The sequence below is a fragment of the Dromaius novaehollandiae genome, chromosome 7 (assembly GCF_036370855.1).
Source record: "Dromaius novaehollandiae isolate bDroNov1 chromosome 7, bDroNov1.hap1, whole genome shotgun sequence".
In the NCBI taxonomy this organism is placed as follows: Eukaryota; Metazoa; Chordata; class Aves; order Casuariiformes; family Dromaiidae; genus Dromaius; species Dromaius novaehollandiae.
Window position 1 is genome coordinate 35,633,703 of NC_088104.1, and position 19,263 is coordinate 35,652,965.

The window sequence follows — 19,263 nt, forward strand, 5'->3', positions numbered from 1 at the left end:
AGTGGAAAAAATTATCATTTAAACCTTTGTAAATCTTCTAGGGATGAATAAGCTTCCTCAGTACATAATTCAGTTAGATTGGTGTGTCTACCAGGAAAACATGTCTTAAACATGCTGGCATTTTGATAAATTGATGCATCTTTCAAGTAAGAGAAATGAAAAGTTTAAGGTAGAAGAAAGTAATAAATTAGCAGTGCAAATAAACTCATCAGTCTTGCAGTACAGATGGCACAAAAGGTATAATTGACTTGACTATGATGAGTAAAACCTTACTGTTTCAGTCTTTGACTAGAACAAATACATCTTTCAAAATCTGGCAGTCTTACTAGCACTGAGGCTGGATTTCTCTCTAGTTGATGCTGTTTACATGTAGGAGTTGCTGCTCTTGGGTACATGTGGGTTGGGGATACCTGCTCTCATTGCACAACCCAGCCAGCGTTCAAGAAGGCATTCAGCATATGGCTAAATTTCAAATTCAGAAACTCACATTTGGAATAGGGATGAAAATTTTTTTGCACATGTTTTAATGTGAACATTAGGTGCCTAAGTTTTGCTACTAAAACCATGAAACAAAATTAAAGGGCTTAAAAGAAAGCCTATTTTTTCCCCGAGAACACAGGCTATGTAGGATAGTAGGGTAACAATCAGGAGAAAGAGGAGACTAATGCTAAGATTCTACCCCCTTCTTCTATTGTGATGAACATGCAAGGCCATGCCTTTAACCTTTCTATACAGTGCATTTGTCTAAAAATCTGTTGGTCTGGTTAAGAGCTGAATTTGGTGGAAAAGTTTTGGAGGTATGATTGTGTGCGGGAGACTGCTATCAGGAGGTTGATGGAGACAAATCTCCCTTGAAACGAGACTTGCTGTCTCCTCTGATTCAGACGTGCTGTCTGAATATGCTACCGCCATTAAAATACAACTGCTCTTCTCTTCTCCCAAACGATTTTCCTTCAATGTTAGTCCATCTCCTGTCTGTTTTTCCTCTAGCTGTGCAGTGGGTTGCACAGATGGCCTAGCATAAGGAAGAAGGTAGATTAGAATGATGGTCTCTGATGCATTTGTTTGTTTGCAAGTCCCAGTAGACCTAAGTATTAAATAGCTTCAGGTTTTTTAAGTTGTCGTGAGCACACAGAAGATTGGGTACATATTGTTAAAGCTTGAAACAAGGCTTCTCCAAAATTTGAGCTTTTACAGTTAACATCATTAGTCTTTGCTTCTTACCTTTTCACTAGAAAGTGATATTTGCAGATACTTGGCAAGTTTGGAAACATCTTCCCTTTATATGCGATCTATCAGCCAAACCCGGGTAACTGAATAAATGGTGCTCTTCCTGATTTTCTGCCTAGGTGTGTTCTTGCCTTTTTTTTTTTTTTTTTAGTAGGAGTGTGGAAATGACTGAACTTCAGTTTTGGGAAAGCATAACATACGGTGGGGGGGAAATAGCAAATGGTGGTTGAGTGGGAAGTAACATTTTAAAAAAACAAAACAAAAAACTTGAAGTTGCTGTTCAGACTAGCAGATACCAATTGTCCCTACCTATTACCTTTTCAGTGCAGAAGTGTTTGAACGGACAATATGAAGTACTGTTGGCTCCTGAACCTGCCTGTATCTTTCTCATGAGCAAACAGTGAAAGTTGATGTCCCAGAGCCCTGGTGTTCAATACCCTCTGAAAAGTGGTTCTCTACTAATTCTCCATTATAAGCTTTGGCTATCTGCTGAAGGACAAGAAGAATGGGCTGGTCAGAAAGAGGTTAGAGAGCTCACCTCACATGTCAACAGAAGCTATTACACTTCAGTTTTTCTCACTTCTTTTTTTGTCTGTGTTGATGGCAACTGCTCAGCTATTGCATGGAGAGAGGAGTATCTTCATCGCCAGTTACAGCTGTTTTTAAAATGCTTGCTAATGCAAAGATCACTTGCCTTAACATTGAAAACTGCATGTTTACATGATAAACACTGGAGATACACTCTGGACTCTTAAATATAAATGACTGGTCAATGATTTTGGCACTCTTCCAGTAGATAAATTACCTCCATTGGTTAGTGATAGTAGTTGAGATGCTGCATAGTTGCAACTACAGCAAGGAATGGCATGCGTCTGGAACGCGTGGCCTGCCTAGTGTTATAATTTGGGCATTTAAACTTCTTCCTTCAGCTGCCGGAAAGGAGGAGGGAATCATCCCCAATTTTCTTCTTTCATTCATTAACCTTGAAGTCTCAGGCATTGTTCTTTGTTGTGTACTTGGATTGTTCCTAGGTCATTGTACAGATACACAAATGCTTGTGTGCACACGGGGTGGAAATATGTTGCTGAAGGGCTGGGAACAAGGCAGAGGTCCTTTTTGTTTTCCCCTCGTGACAGCAGTACCAGCTTAGATGAGAGCTGGTTTATAGCCTTAGATTTTGGCAAAGGCATTACTCTTCCCCCTCTTCCTACTTCTCTTTTGCAATGTTTCCCATGTCTGCCCTTACCTGCTGCTCAGCATTCTCACAAGCCACAGTCGAAGTTGATGCGCTTCCCCCTGTCAGTGTTGCTGGAGCCTGCAGGGTCTAAATTGTATCCATTTTAGTTTTCCTCTATTGACAAGGTAACATGCCATACCAGAGGTACCAGCAATCTCTGGAAGAATCCTGGCATTAATCAACACTTGGAAATTGCCTGTTCTGTATGTCTTCCACCCTCCCCCCCCCCCCCCCAAATTATTAACTCATTATTTTGTAGAGAGTGTTTAAATTTCTGCAGAAATAGAAAAAAAAACGGGTTTACTAAAGGAAGCTTCCCAGGCAGAGGTAATTGAGAAGATGTTTTTTTCATGCTTAAGGAAAGCCTGTATTCAAGGGGAAATTTCTTGAACATGTGTCCTTTCTTTGTGGTCCACTTCCTATATTCTTCAGTGTGAGACATTTATAGCTTAATTACAAACTGATGCTAGACAATGAAAGTTACTGTAGTTGAAATCATGTGTCAGTAACTTGAAGAAGACATTGCAGTCTTGTCATTCTGGGCATCTTCATGAACTGAAGCATGAAAGAGAGCATGATTTAATGGTGTCTAAATACAAAAAATAATTCCTTTGGAACTGCAAGTACTGATATCTTCTTGAAAGATGTTTGGTTATTGTCAAGTTCTACATGTGTATGAGCACATAGGCAACTTGGTTTCTGTACAGTGTCTACGTTATTCTCTAGTATTCTTTTACAGAGGGCTTTAGCTAAAAGACAGAGGTATACACAGGGGAAACTGGAAACAATGGTAGAGAAAGATTTTGGCCTTCAGGCTGCAGAAGATCAATCTCAGTGGGGGGGATGAAAAGACTCCCTGAAAAATCAGCAGCACAGGTAGTATGCTGTGTGTGGGAGGCTAGTGAAGGGCTTTGAACGCAGGAGGGGAAGTTTTATATTGTCTGATAAATCCCAGACAGAAAGGAACTGTCCCACAAGTGTGTGAGTAGATCAAAACCTCTGAGAATCAAGTCAAACGAGAAGTTGATCAGTCATTTATGAAATGTGGCATGAAGAGTACGCCCGAGGGACCTGAAGGTGGAGCGGGTAAGGAGCATCACTGCAGCTCTGCAAAAGAGGAGTTGAGTAGAGTCAGTGGCTGTGAGAAGAAAGATGACTTTTGTGGTCACCTTCATAATGACTACAGAGCACTGAAGGCTGGAAAACAGATGGTTGTAAAGGAAGTGTTACTCTTGACTTACAAATATATGCAAGAAAACACTTTTTTTTTTTTCAAGCTTTAAAAGCTTTAATGTTAAGAAATGCTAAGGAAAAACCAAATATCAATGGAAATATTTTCATTCATAGCTGAATCTTTTTTGTATGTGTGTGTTTGCACATGCATGCCTCTTACATGCTGAAAAGTATGGTCTGTTTACGCATATGCCTTATGGTGTTTAAAATCACAGTCACATATTTTTAAAATGTTTGAACATGTGACTTGCTACATAAATAACTGTTATGGCCCAGTAACTACTTTTTTTCAAATTTAAAAGGGTTGTTTGTTTTCATATAGCATCTCAATTCATAGTTGTCATTTTGCATAGCTAAGATATAAACATGCTCAAGCCTTGACTAGTAATTAGCTTTTGTATTAGCAAATAGGAAATGTGCTTAGGGACCAGAGGCACTAACTTGCAATGTCTCCATTGTGACAGGGAGAAGGATGTTTGCTTTTGCACAAACGTACTTTTGCATGGTAATGGAAATATATTATTGGAAAGAGAAAATCGACAGTATGAACCAACAAAACGATGTTTCACGTGTGATTTGGGCTGAGCCCAGTTACCAGCAGTGCAACAGGAGTTTTCCCGGGTAGCTCGCTTTATGCTGAAGGGAGAGCACGGGGCTTGGGGAGTGCTGCGGGTCCTCGGCAACGCACCTTGCTGGCCTCTGACATGGGGGCCTGCGGAGGAATGGGCAGAGGACGAAAAGTCTGAAAAGTGTGAGAGCTGCTTGCTCACGATGGGCATTTGTGGCAAATTCAGGGGACAAGTCCTTCTGAAGGGAATGTGCACGAGGCAGCAAAATGCAGACTGATAATATTCAGTGTAGGGACTGGGTGCAGGCTGAGCAATGGTTCTGCTGATCCTTACAGCCTGGGCACGAAGGGGGTTCTGTGGGTCACTGCTTTTGCTAAGGACGCCAGACCATTCAGGCATTTTTACATTACTGTTAGTAGTAATAATACCTCATTAGCTTCTCCTTTGTGCTTAACTAGTTAGGGGGAGGGCTTCGTTCTTTATAGTCATCTCCAGTTTTGGGGGCTGGTCAACCCATTAATAAAAGATAGGGCCTGGCAAGAGAGTTTGAAGTCTAAATATTGTTTGTTTTCACTGAGTGACTATCAGGGTCATGATGCAGGGATGGTAACAGGCAAAGAAGAAGAAAGAATAAGATACTGTGGAGAATTACAGTGATGTATATTCATCTTTGCTGTATGCAGCCAGAGTGAATAGGGCTATACGGCTACCGTGTATGTGGATGTTATATTTTACTGAGAGATGCCAACCAGAGTTTCAATGTAAAGACTGTAAAAGGATTAAAATTCTCATGTGATGGTTAATATGCTTATCATCTGTATCCTCATTTGAGCTTCATGACTGTTAATCACAGAAGGCTGCATCGTGATAAAGCCCACTGCGCTTGTTGTAAACGGTTCTCCTACCGAAGGAAAAGGAAGCAAAGAGAAACAAAAGGATAGTGGGCTGAAAAATGTAGCTGGCAGAGTGATGATGTGACAAGTGAGGAATCAAACTCTTGGTTAATCTAAGCACACACAAATTAGATTGTAGCCTTGGAATAAGTCAAGTAGATCGTTAGTATGGCTGAGTGCCAGACTCTTTCTTTCCTCTTTGCTTCTAAAACCATGGTGAAATTGGAAACATGAGTGAAATGTTAAGACTGTGAATAAAAACTCATTCTGTCAGCCCTATATAGCTGGTATTTCCCATCTGGAATCGGAATGAATGATTATTAATATGTAATGAGATCTTACTAAAACAATAGTTTTGCAAAAGAAGGAAAAGAGGGATTTAGGGAAGGAAATCATTCACGTGAGAGCAAGGCTTGCCGTACTCGCCCATTTGTGATGACAGGATAGGCCTGGTCCTGAGAGCTCGTGCCAGCCTTTTAAATGGTGGGCTTTATGCCATATCAGTTGTCTTGTTCTGCTGCCTTGCCTCTTAGCATGTTTTCCCCTTCCCCTTTAAATGCCTTTTATTTGTCTGTGAAATGCTGCTATGTCTGAGAAACACATTTTGTTGACTGCTGGAGAAACAAGAGTGTAGATAATAAGACTGCACACAATTTTCTCTGCAAAGCCACCTTTTTTCCCCATCTGCAAGGGAACTTGTAACGCTGGTTTTCTAAAAACCAAGTGTGTATACCACAAAAAGGTTCCCTCCATACTCGGCTGTTGTCGAGCTCTTCTCTAGCAGTGTGCTACTGGCCTCCAGGAGTCTGGGTGAGGTGTGCGTTCGGTCTGATCTGGTCCTTTGCCCTTGCACGGTATTACATAGTGAGAACAGTCCCATGGGAGTTCATGTCCTTCCTGCTTGAGGAAAACACTGGAAAACTGCCTGAGCAACGTGGCTCTTTCCATGTTGACACACTGCTCAGTGCATGCTTCGTGCTGTCCTCTGTATTGAACCTGCTCCAGAACTTGTTGGCTTGACCAGCTCCGGTGCCAAGGAACACAGAGGCTCACCCTCACACTGCAGCAACATACACCGTGGACTCTAGTGCTCAAATAATAGTATAATATGGCTTTGCTTACTGGGAGCTGGAGGATGTCTTTTTATGGTACACCACCATTTTTCCTTGGTTTTATCTCTCAGGGGGATGGACCCCTGATGGACTGTGATGGACCAGAACCTGCTGTGCCGTGTTAACATGATGCAGGTTCCTTTCCGTGGCTGGAGCATATTAGAACAGTCAAAAGTCCATCAAAAACATGTAATAAACACAAAGATTTAAAATGGATATCATGTAAAAATAAATAGCAGGCTATCAATACAGGTGATTCCAGGGTAGTATTTACCCAGAACAGCAAAAAATGCCTCTGGTCATACCAGGTCTTCAAGTGAGGGTGAAAATATGAATTACAATAGTTGTAGGAGAGAGGCCTTGAGCCATGAAATTCTGTGCTGGACCTGACCTTCCTCTGAGTTTGTAGATGTCTGAAGATAGTATTTCATCGCAAAACTGAAAGGTTCAAGGCCTCGAAAGTCCACTTAGCCCTCTGACCACCCCGCATATGGGTAAGTGTAATGAACTATGAGTATAGCTTTGAGGAAAACACCTGGGAGTTTTTGCAGCCTCTGCAGAAGTGTGTTTCTCAGTTACCCAGCTATATGTGGCATTCCTTAACAGGCATACGGACATGTCCAAGACAAGTGTCTGTCATTTGAGGAAGATACAAGGAGTAAGCAAGTGAAGGAAAGGCAAATTGGCTTGTTTAGGTATTAAGCTTACAATATTTAAAGGACAGGGTTACTACTACTATTACTACTTAATTTGATGGTCTGCTCATGTGATTTTGTCATACAAGCTTTTCCAGTGTTGTTTTATCAGCAGCATTGCACAGCATCTGAGCTACTTGCAGATGGTGCTAGAACTTGTTTTCCAAACAGCTGTTTCGCTGATCTGTTATTGATACAAATAACCAACTAATCTGTACCTGGGAGGACACATTAATGGTATTCCTAATTGCCTCTCTCAGTACTTTGTTGCATTTCTTGCATGATGTCTCCAGTTCTTGCAGCACCGTAGTGGGACCTGAATCGCTTGTTCGTCCCCACCACGATGTTGCGCTTTGGTTACGCACCTGGATGGTGCGGGAGTGAGAGAAGGGGCTGGAGGCTGAGTGGTGCTGGCGCAAGCTCCTGGGGGCTGTTCTGCCACCCCCATATCTGTGGCCAGCTCTCTGGGGTGCATCTTCAGAGATGAAGCACAGCTTTAAATCTACACCCCAAAAAACAGTAGCAAACAGGTACAAATGCTCATTAAAAATCATTCTTTTGATACAGTGCTCAGATTTCAGCCCCCCTCCCCCCTCATCTTTCAAGTTCCCCTGAGCTTTATAGGGTATTTCAACTTCTAAGATCAAATGGCTTTTCAGAGTTGCATGGTTGAAGTTATAGCAGATTTCAGGTATTTCAGAGGAGTTTTATGGAGAAGAGTTTAAAGAATTAGATCATAAACACGATTAAGCGAAGAGGGTATGAAGGTGGTAGGCTGGCTCTTCAAAGAGTTGTGATATGCCTGTCTCATACCCCAGACCAGCAAGGGAAACTGATTCTGGCCTCAAGAATTTTAGTGCACAATGTATGCTCAGAAATGGAGGAAATACAAATGCATAATGGTATATAATGAGGACTGCTTCTTGTAAACGGCTGCATCAGGGCAGATGTACTAATTAGGCATGCAAATTGAATTTCCAAGGATTTCAGAGTAGGGAAGACATCTGAAAGCAAGCCTTCATTTTCTTCAGTATAGCATGAATGCCTTGCCTTTATCAGTTATCAGGATGCTTCTAGGAATTTAGATTTAGTAGAGTTCAGAGCTTTTCAGGATCAGGAGGGGAAGTGCCAAGGAGAAGGTGATGGACTCTTGGTCTTTTTCTGAATGTGCAGATCTGTCCTAAACACCCTGTGAGTTCAATAAAATAAAATAGCTTGATTTAGTTGGTGATGACCCTTCCTTTAGCTTGCTCACCCAATCAGTACTTAACCTGACTGTTACAGATTCTTTGCTCAACAGAGAGATTCTTGCACAAAGCTATAATCATGGGTTCTTGCTGGGGCAGGGATGCTGACACACCTTACCTGTGGCTTAAAGAAATCGCAGCATTGATAACCTTTTGGAGCCCAGCGGCAACTGAGAGAGTCTCCGCCACAGTGATCTGTCACTGTCATTATCCTCCCATTCCTATACGGCTGCGAGAGTGGGCTATTAATCATACTGCCTAGGGCCGGGTGCGTGTGGATATGCACAGAGGTTACCAGAGCTTCAAAACAGTCAACACGGCAGGCTCTGACAGTCGTTCTGTGCTTCAGGTCTGAAGTAATGACAAATTCATCACAGTTCCTGTGTTTTCCTTCTCTGACCCCCTTTTTCCTTCTAGGCTGGTTTCACAGCTGCCACCTTTTCTCCCCTTTGAGAAGAGGAAAAAAAGTTTATTGCTGAATCCTTCACAGGCAGCTGGGGGAAAAGAGAGCTGGTTTTGGCGGGGGGGCTCTGGGCTGTTGCGGTTTCCTGTGGGTGCTGGCAGTGCTAGGGAGGAAAGGGCAAGTAAAGGCTGGAGTCTCCTTTCTTCCTATATTCGAAAGGAAGCACCAAGCCGGGATGCGAGCTGGTGCTGTGTGGTGTGTGAATGTGCCATACTTATTTTTGATGTAGGTGCTGGTGATCTGCATACTTCTAAGGCTGGAGTTAGGGTTTGGTATCACTGAGTTTTCAAAACACAAGGGTGAGGCTTTCTGTTTCTAACTCTTTCATGGTCCTCAGGTTTAGGATAAGGAGGGAATTCAGAGGGAGAACCATGTTAGATTTCATTAGTGAAGTTAGCAGTGGGCATTGGTCTTGGCTTAGCATTATTGTTAGGACTTGGGCGTGCTAAAGAGGGTGAGCAGTTGTGAAACCAGCTGGGTCCCGGAGCTGTGGCATGGGTTGGCTGTGGCACGAGTGAATGAACTTTTTTCACTTTGCTGCAGGTAATAATCACTTGATTGTGTTTAATATTAGAATTATTTTTGTACAAATTGAGGAAAGAGAACTGTAAACTGTTTGGTTGCTGTCTTAATCTTGTAGTGTATGCTGGGAGGGGGGCGAAGAGATGGTTGGCAGCCATGAATGTCACATTTATATATGAATGGTTTACATTTATTTTCTTATTCCAGACTGAATTTAGAGTTGTGGTTGGGAAGATGAGGGTTTGTGAGGTATAGCAACTCCATATAATTTCGGATCCCGTATGGACTGCACTGTTAATGTGCGGGTTGGTGATGTCAAGGATGAGTGCCTTGTATATCACTTTGTGAAGCTATTGGTGACTCAGGAATAGTTAGAAGTAGGAGCCACGTTCTACTAAGCGAAAAGGGGTGTTATAAAAGAAGAGAGATGAAGTTTTTTGTTTTGTTTTGTTTTTTTGTTTTGCAGAAACTTTCATGGTCTGCAGGCCTAGGTTTGGGAGGAGTGAACTGCTTGTGCTTGGGTTTGGTGCTGGGTGCGAGTTACCCCATGTGTGGAGACAGCTGGCGCTGGCCCTTAGGCTCGGGACTGTGGGGGTGATTATTTGTTTGAACAGATTGGTTTATCACAAGATCCTGAGGAGGTGATGAAATTAGGATTAGGCTTGGTGCAGGTATCACTGGGGTGGGGATTAAAGTTTAGGAAGAGAGACAGGAGCTCGTGTTCCTCCTGAATCCTGTTGGGCTGCAGGACTAAGACAAACACTTTTTATTGTCAAAGGCAGCAGATTCTGTAACAAAGTCCCAAGCTTTAAAACAGCGTTCATTGTGCTTCACGTATGGGATTTTGCCAATCCTGTAAAAATTGAAAAGGTATCAACTGTCATGAAACAGCAGAAACTGTATTATAAATTTAATTTTTATGAACTACAGATTAAAGGTCCCAGAAATATGAGGAGTTGATACTAAACTTCAGCATATTTATCTGTTTGTCTGTCCTGTGTTGTTGTTCATGTGGCTTGATATCCATGAAGCTCTATGCTTCATATAAATTTATGCTGTAAATTACTTTTTTGTAAACACAGTTTTCATTCCTGGCAACCAAGGATACATGAGAAGCTTTCTCATAAAAGTGAATTTATTACTTATCATACTAGAATGTTGTTTTAAAAAGATTTAATCCTGAGTTTATGATATGATTAACAATTTAACTGAGTGCAATAGGAAGCCTGATGCTTTGCCATTTTCCAGCTTCAGTGCTACTTGCTTTTGTGTCTCACAAGACTTTTTAGTTATTATTGTAAAGATCAAATCACAGTATTGTTTCGTCAGTATCTGTTAATTTTGCTTTTATGAAAACATAAAATAAACTTGGACTCTTAATGAATGGGTTGAAGAGAAATACTGTGGACTGCTTTTAGCCCAGTACTGAAGGTATTATTGATCTCAGTTCTTTAATATAACAAACAGATCTTCACAGTGTTATTGCACAGTTGTGTTTTTTTATATAGTTAGGATATTTGTACGTGTATGCAGTGTGTCATTTCCAGCAGGTAGAGTGTGAACGGTATCTAACTTGGCCCTGACTTTGTATTATATTTGCAGTGAAAAAGTTGTAATCGGAGGAGGAGATCCCTCTTGTATTGGAGGGTTTTAAGCAGGAGAAAAAGCAGAACTTTCTCCAGCCCTTTTACATACCTCAGAAACCCTCCTAGGGTTCTGCTAGGCTCCTTTTCCAGATTTTTCCAAATAATTTGTGTTGATTTGCTACTCATGGATTAATCTTAAAGTACTGTCTAGAAACATGTAATCTTTTGGCAAGTGTTTTGCAAATTCCTTATCAGCCCGATGAGCTGGGAGCTCCGGTCTTCTACCCCAGCTCTGGGGAAGTGTCTGTGCTGGGGTTAAACCGTGCTGCAACATGCGCTCTTCCTCAGGTTGCTCAATAAGCTGTTGCTGAACCTAGTGAGGATCAGAAACCAAATCTGAGCTGGGCTGCAGTGAGATCTGCCTGCACGTTTCGCTGAATTCTGCTGTCGTTCTGCAGGGAGGGATAACGTACAAAGCACCCTGAGGTTGCCAGAAAGTTTTCTTTTTCTCACACAACCCAGTTTTGTAAGATTCAAGACCTTGATTTGCTCCATAATGTAAACATGTAAAATGTTTGCCTTTCAGCATTCCTGTCTTACAGTATGATATACAGCACGGCACAGAAGAGAGGCTTTGTCTTAATAGACCCCTTGGCTCTTATTTTGTAATGCAACAGAGCTCTGGGCTGAACCTGAAAACTGTTAAAGATGATAGCAATTTTCCTCTGCTTTTAGCCAAGCCTTTTGGCACCTTTATTGTTAAGGACATGTAAGTGCTGGCTGAAAATGCAGAAAAATCATCACAATTCATGATCTGTCTGGTCACATCCTGTTGCAGAACGCGCACAAGTTAGCACTGAAGGTATACGTCCAGGCGGGAGAGCTCTTTGGTATTTCCAGTTTGGGTCTGTGGAGCAAGAGCAGAGGAGGGAGGGGGTGTCACATGTGTGTTGGTAGAGTAAATTGAATCATGACTGAAGAGAAGTAAGATTACTTTTCTATTCCATGAGGGAAGCAACTGAATTTATTCTCTTGAATGCAAATCTTCTTTCACGGTATTTTGGTCAACAGCTCTGAAGTTTTGTCTCATGGGAGATGAATGAAGGAATGCAGGGAGCGTTTGCTCTGGTCACATGCGACGCAGAAGACAGGCTGTTCTCATCCAAGGTGATGCTGGATTTCCCTGTTTAAAACTCTGCCTGGCAAAATGAACTGTGCCAGGACCCTTTGCTCGTCTCTGCAGCGTACTGACGTGTGGGTGGCTGTTGTAAATGTGCCGTTTGCTCGGCGGTGTCAGCCCGCTGGCATGAGCAAGTAGGAGGGGAGATGGTTATAAGCAGAAGCTTTCTCAGAGAGGCTTCAGCTTTCTCTGCTGGGAGGCATTAGGTATTCATCCCTGTGCAGGTGCTACTTGCTGCCTCTGAAACACTTTTTTTTTTTTTTAATAAGTCTCCAAAGCAGTAATTGGCAGACAGCGCTTTTGAAAAGTAGGCTCTGGAAGGTCCTCTCATTCTAGGAAGTGTGCAATAGCTTTTCTTCTCCTATTAAACTGGGCTGGGGTTTTGGGATCATTTTGAAATCCAGTGGTGTGAGTTGATGCTTCTCTGCATGTATTAGCTCTCAATTGCAAGTCCTCCATGGAGTGGCGACAATGTTACACTCATGACAAATGTCTTCTAAAGCTTGCAGAGCATGTCGTCCTCCTGGAGACGCTTGGTGTTCCTACTGTGTTTGCATATTTGGTTGTCATTTTTAATGAGGCTTATGTATTTTGAAATTTATGGTGCCAGAGTCATTTCTGTTCAGCAGAGGTAAGGATATTGGCCTGTCTGGCTGTTGCATCTAGCTGCTTACAAGAGAAGCATACTGGAGGCTGTAAAAAAGACAGTTGCATCTGTTTAAAAATGGGAATGGCTATAAAATGCCACGGGTTATGTCATGTTCAGTTTGGAAAGGTGTTTGTTTTAATAATTTAAGTTTCCATCTTTCCATGCAAATGGTAAGTTTAGGCTCTCTGTGGGAGCTGCTGTAGAAGATCTGACATCAACTGTCTGTTTGAATATGACAACAACAGTAATTAACATTTTCCTGATAAATTTAGCAGACGGTGTCAGCAAGTAAACCATTTGAAGGACTGAAGTTCCCTTACAGTGTTGCAAATACTAGTCTGGGAATGCTTCATAAAATCTATACAGCTAGTATCAGTACCCATGAAAAGTCTGATTGTAGGTGTTCGTAAAATACTTTTTGCTTAAATTAGTCTTTTTAGCTAAGTCAAAAAATGACCTTAACAAGGAAGGCAGCTGCTTGCGTGATTACTGTTGGAATAGGGCCTGAGCCAAAAAAAAAAAAAAGGAAAAAAAAAAAAAAAAAAAAGAAAGGAGGCGGGGGAAGAATTGGAGGAAGCAAATCTGGAAGGTAAAACACTAGTCTGAAGTTTGGAAAATGAGAGTTCTGGACTCTGCTGCAAGCAAGTCCCTTAATTTCACTGATGCTTCCTAGCTTATAAAACACAAAAGAAGTAGGGGACGTGATCCATATTTAGCTGACCAGCCAGGTATGAGATGGTTTAATGAGTGAATGTGTGTGCAGTCAGAGAGATGGAAACCTGATGCAAATGACTGTGTTGTTAGTGTTATCATTATTAATACGACTGTTGACTAGAGCTGCCCTTTGTGGTAATCTACTCCCTTATCCAAAGAGAAGGTTTTAATTGGGAAGAATGAGGAGAGCTGGAATTCATACCCAGAGGAGCACAATACTAGCAACTTCAAGGAAATGTTGTCACATTCTGGGCAGGCAGTGCCACCTGTATATGCAGGCTGTTTGGAGAACATAGTACCGTTGAATTCTGAAATTATTCCAGAGACCATTTTTCAGATATAGTGTTCAACTTCCACAGAACATCTATCGTGGCTAAAGTTAATAGGAAAAAAAAAAATCTTGCTATCACTATGGCAGTTGGGCAAAGGGAAGAGTTCTCCTCTTGACAGAAGAAGCCAGCTCTTTTTGGACCAAGTCTTGTAGCACTTGGGCAAAGCTCCCTCCCAAAGCAGGAAGAAATACTGATCCAAGTAGAGCCAGTGGCAGATTTCCCACTGATGTCAGTGGAGCCATGGTTTCACCCTAGGGTTGTTGGAGCAGGATTTGGAAGCTGCTGTGGGGAAACATAGGAGGGAAGGAAGGAAGTAGCCATGCTTGGAAACAGGGAGTTGTCCTTCATGGAAGATAGTAATCCCTACTTTTGTCATCCCTACTTTTGCTGTGTGCAGAAAGCTTGTATTCCTAATAGATGTAACGGTAATGAAGGGGCTTTCTTACTACTATTTCTCCTCCAAAGTTGCAGGGCCTACCTTTTCCCAGGTACTGCCAGTACCTCTATGGTTGACAGTATCACGCTGCTTTGGCTCTGGATGACTTCATGCAGACACAGTAAAACACGAAAGGAGTTTTCAATTCTTTTTGGTTTGCAGACGTGTAACAGTTTTCCAGTGGACAAGCAGATGTGGATAGTGACTGTAAGCTTCCTAAGGTAGGTTTGCTTTTCTTAGTTACTTGGTTGTCCCATGAGGTTTGCAGAGTGTGCGTGCAGGCTTTCCACAGTTCCTGCCTCGTGGGCCCAGCATGCCCCTGAAATTGGTTGTCAGACTTGTTATAGTTTGAAGCCTACTAACACTAGAGTCAAAGGAAGGGAAAATAATATGTTAGGATTACTCTTTTGAGGACACAGTTGTAAGTTATCCCTCTGCTGTTCTTAAATTCAGTTTTGCCTTCATCTGTGCAAGCAGGAAGGAAAACTGTTTCAATAATCCTCTGAATTAGATGTGCCTGTTTCTCCAGGTATCCATGGCTCTGCAGTGTTAGCATGCCACCACGTCACTGACGTGTATAAGAATGCTTTTTATGCCATCCTAAATAGTTGTAATTTGAATAAGAAAACATCATTTTGAGAGATGGGTAATAGACTTGCATATCCTTGATAGAAAAAGGGAAATAGGCTGGTGACAGAGTTGTATTCACAGTGTATGAACCTATTAAGCAGCGACCTGTCTTCCTGGTGCATGTTTTTCTTTAAAAGCAACAATTAATGAAACAAGCTAGAGAATTTACATTTTGAATGGTTCCTCTTTGCTATGGAGGGGGTGATTTAATTTTGTGTTTTAAATGGGTGTTTTTATTTGTCAACGTTAGGGCCTGGTGGGATGTGACTAGGCGGAGAATTTCTACTGCAGATCCAACCATCGGCATATTGGTGGCAGCCCCATTCCCTTCATGTTCCAGTGCGAGTATTTTCTGCTGGCAAAAGTAGGAATAATGCTAACTCAGCTGGATTGGGGGATGAGGGGAGCTAATTCAAGGACTTTAGTATGTTGTGCTTAAATGTAAAGCCTCTCTGAATGTGAGTGAGCTTCCAGCATAGGCCCTGTGACAGGGAACTGTGTGCTGAGTAGTTTCTGAATAGCTTCCTCAGGCAGCTGCAGTTTTTCTGGTGTAGCACCTCATCATGAGCTTGAATTTATCCCATTGTAATAGTTGGATCTGTTTTATCCAGTGGAAATTCAAAAGGAAAATTCTAAATTGCAGTTGTTCCATCCCACAAACCTCTGCTGTGAAGCCCAAGACGATGGATTCCTTTGAGTTTTCTTCAAACTTGCTGGGCCAAATCCTCAGCTGTTGTTTAAATATTAAAGAAGGTTGTCTAAACCCAGAACCTTTCCTTGTGGGTGGGTGCTGCCAGCTTTAACTTACTCCAAATGTGCTTTAATACGCTCCAAGGTTCATAGGTGTTAATTGCAGCATGTTTATTCCCGTGCAGGAGCTGTTATAAAGCTACTGCATTATGCAGGCCAGCTGGCTCGGCCGTTTCCCAGTGCTCTTGCGTTTCCTCCGGTGGAGCCTGTGTCACACGTGGCTCCTCTCTGGAAACCTGCTCTGTCGGAGTGACGAGAAGGTGCAGCAGCACAGTTGTCCTCCCTGCCAGCTGGATTGAGATGCCTTTAGTTTACAAACAGGTGACCTGCCGCCTCTGCAGAAGTCTGTAAATTGTTCCGGGGTTGTTTTTTTGGTTGGTTGGGGTTTTTGTTTTCTTGGTCCTCCCCCCGCCCCCACACTCTTGGGGCAGGCTTTCAGCTCGCTCCCCAAGTGCTTCGGCCCTGTGCCACTTGTAGGGCCACGAGCAGACAAGGCCATGGAGCAGGTCTGACGAGTGACATGAACAGTGCTTCGAATTCCTGTTGCTACAGTCAGCATGATTTTTGCAACCGGGTCTCTGTTTTTGCCATAAGCCCTTGTTTGCGCGGGCAGTTTCTTGCTGTGTCCTGTGTGGTTAGCCTGTGCTTTTATCCTTCTGGAGGCAGCAGCCTGTACTGCTGTGTCCCCGTTGCTGAGCGCCGCTGATTGCCAGCGCTGGGAATTACTGCTCAGAGGGACTCGGCGCCTCCCAGGACCGGCGCCTTGGGCTGCTGTCCCAGAGCTGGCCCGGCGGGGCACCCCGGCAGCTGGAGGGGGCCCACCGTCCTTTGCCTTTTGCACAGCGCAGGCAGTATGAGCACTGCCGCTTCTGGCTGTTGGCGTGCAGGGCTAGAGGGTCTGTTGAGGTGAGCGGATGGTTTGTGTGCACAGCGGAGACCCCAGGGCCTGGGGGTTGCCTTAGAAAGGATGGCAGAGTGGGACTCGTCAGGCATTCCTGGTGTCTAAGGTCCTTTACGGTTTTCTTCGCTGAGAGAAAGGGGAAGTCTCCTGTTCATGGTCAAACTAGGTTATTACTTTGACTCATGTTCTTATTCTTTATTCTCATTAGCCTGTAAGGCTCTACTCTGACTGTGCTCATTTCATTTCAGTGAGTTCCCACCCAGAAGATGATTAATTAAAGATGCCTTATTAATAGATGTCTTGTCCCCAGAGCAGATCATGCCTATCTGACAGCTCCCGGTAGCACTGGCAAACCCCTGTTGATTTCCATGGGAATCAGATGAGGCACAGGAGACCGAGGGCCCTGTTCCAGGCTCATACAGCAAGGCTCCGCATATCTGGAGCACCTGCCTCGTGAACAGTTTCATTAATTAATGTGATTTCTGAAATGAGAAAGGCTGTTGACATGCATGCATTTTTGCAAGCTGGCCTCTTAGTATCCTTTTTTTTTTTTTTTTTTTTTTTTTTAATTTTGGCAAAAATCCCAATGAACTCGAGCAAGCTGAAGCGACTGAGAATTAGTGAGTGGGGGGTACGAGGCCTCTGCGTGGCTGTGGGGAGGATGAAGGATGAGGGTGAGGGCGGGAGGCTCCGAGCACCAGCCTGCAGCGGCGGTGGAAGCAGCATCCCTTGCTTGTGTCAGTAGCAGGTTCTGTTTTAAAACTGATGGAGGGATTTGGCTTATGGGAATGAAATAGAGTACTAAAAATCTGCTTTAAAAACTTGATGTGATGGAGAGCTTTGCTTTTTAAGCCATTGAGTACAGTGCTGTAGAACTCCACCGGTCAGTTTAGACTTTCTTTAAACTGTTTTTAGAAGGGTTGTGGTGCACTGTTAAATTCTGCAGGATTTTTCTGTTGCAGGAAGACTGCAGATTTTGATCCAGTCTTGGTTAAAACGTGCTGGTTCATGAAGGGTTATGTGCAACTGTTCTTGCATTTCCATAAAAATAAAAGAATCCAGATAGCATGCAACCGCAATTAAAAGCCATGTGAGGACCAGTTCAACCAACTTATTTTCCTGAACATATTTGGGAAACAAGGGATGTGTGATTTTTTTTTTTAAATTGGAAGCAATATAGGAAAGACCCCAAACTTTCAATCAAGCAGGCATGCAATTGAATTCCTGCTGGCTCCATAATTTTCCACAGTACCCTTGTTACCTTTTTTGTTGTATTTATTTGCATCTTTCCAAATCCAAAATATCTTAATTTGAATAAAACAAAAGCCTATTCATGCTTGTACTATTCATGCAATTTAATTGGTTTACAAAATACAAATGTTCTTTGAAAGAAACTGATTTGATTTCAAGAGGTTGGTAGCTGTCCATCATATGTGATTCTTCCCGCTCATGGAAGACGAAGGAGCAGAACTAGACATAAATGGGTTTGTTTCAACTTGCTTTGTTTCTGCTGTACTGGCTGAGCTCTCGCTGTTGCCGGGTGAACACAGTAGGAAAATATTCCTAGAGTTGTAGCTAATTGCACGAATGAAAATAATTTTCCACTTGTCAAATTTAAATGGAGAATTGAACATACTTTTGGAACTCTCCACTTTCCTAGTCTAGGTAACATCTGCAATATCTTATAGACTGCAAATTTCCTTGTGTTCTTGGAACATCTGGGCAAAGGATACATACCAATGTCACTTTGGGTTCGAATGAGGCTTGAGATTTTTTCATGTGTACATGATTATAAGAAAGGGCAAATAGCTAGGAAAAAGCAATACATTCTTAAATTCTAAATGTAATTAAATTTAAATTACAAGTAAGAATTCGTTGAAGTTAATTGCTCATGTTTCATATGGAATAGTTTGTTAAGTAATGATTTGTTAATGCGGAACAAGATTTTTTCCCCCCCCTCAGGGTCTCCATAAGCGCCAGTTCAGCAGGAGACTTAGGCATGCATTAGGCAGGCACAAGCATAGTTCTGCAGTGATCAGGGAGTAACTTAAGTATTTAAGCCTGTAGGTCAGATCTATGCTGGGTGGTAGCCGGAGCAGCAAGGGTTTTACAGGATTAAGCTTCAAGTCAATATGGCTAATGGCTAATGGGAGCTGAATCTGAAAATCTGGCAAGATAAATAACTTCATGTCTACCTTGGGGTTTCTGTTTTGCAGAATCGTGGTCTGCCGGTGCATCAGAATATCGTCACTGGCGAAATCGTCAGGGACCCCCCTGCAGAGGTGTCCCATCGTGGCAGGTTTCCTACCCCTGGGCCAGCCCAAGGCTTCCTGCGAGAGCGGCCCCGCGACGGGCCCAGCCTCTGCCTCGCTGCCCCGCACTCGCACCCCTGGCGTCTTCCCTGGGCAGGGACAGAGGGACCTGCTGGCCCAGTTGCCCTGCTCCTATAAGGGCAGCATGTTTGGTTCCTGCAGTTTAACTCTAAATCGCAACAGCAATAAGGCAGCACAGCACAGGCTGAATACTGTAGAAATCAGTGTACTCACTAAACAGATCTAGGGCGTTAATTGGAGAGTCTTGTATTCTTCTTCAGGAAGAACAAGGTTCTGTGGTATGTCTAGTTATGTGCTGTAATTTAAATTTGTTGCGTGTTCTCCAATGCTTTGTATAGGGACCATTGGCCAAATTATATTCGTGTCGTCTTTGGGGAGCATCTGGGGGTTTGGGAAGACACACACAGAGTATTTCCGGGAGGCTGCCTGTCACCGAGACATCTTTAGTGATGGCAGCTGTGTGTCTTCCTGAGACTGTACTCAACACTTACAGGCTAAACTCAGCAAAGGAGACATGGGGAGCTGTCAGTCAAGGCTCTGTAGCTGTCAAT

General features: G+C 42.9%; 1 protein-coding gene across 3 annotated transcripts in view; it reads left to right on the top strand.

The window, feature by feature from the left end:
* PLCL1 (phospholipase C like 1 (inactive)) overlaps positions 1-19,263 on the top strand; it is a 211,302-nt gene that overhangs the window by 87,531 nt on the left and 104,508 nt on the right. Inside the window, exon 2 of one of the 3 annotated variants that reach the window (XM_064515163.1) lies at positions 14,261-14,319. The exons of the other annotated variants lie outside the window; for them this stretch is intronic. The gene's annotated coding sequence lies outside the window, so the exon portion shown is untranslated. The remainder of the gene's footprint in view (positions 1-14,260; positions 14,320-19,263) is intronic. 3 annotated transcript variants of the gene reach the window in all.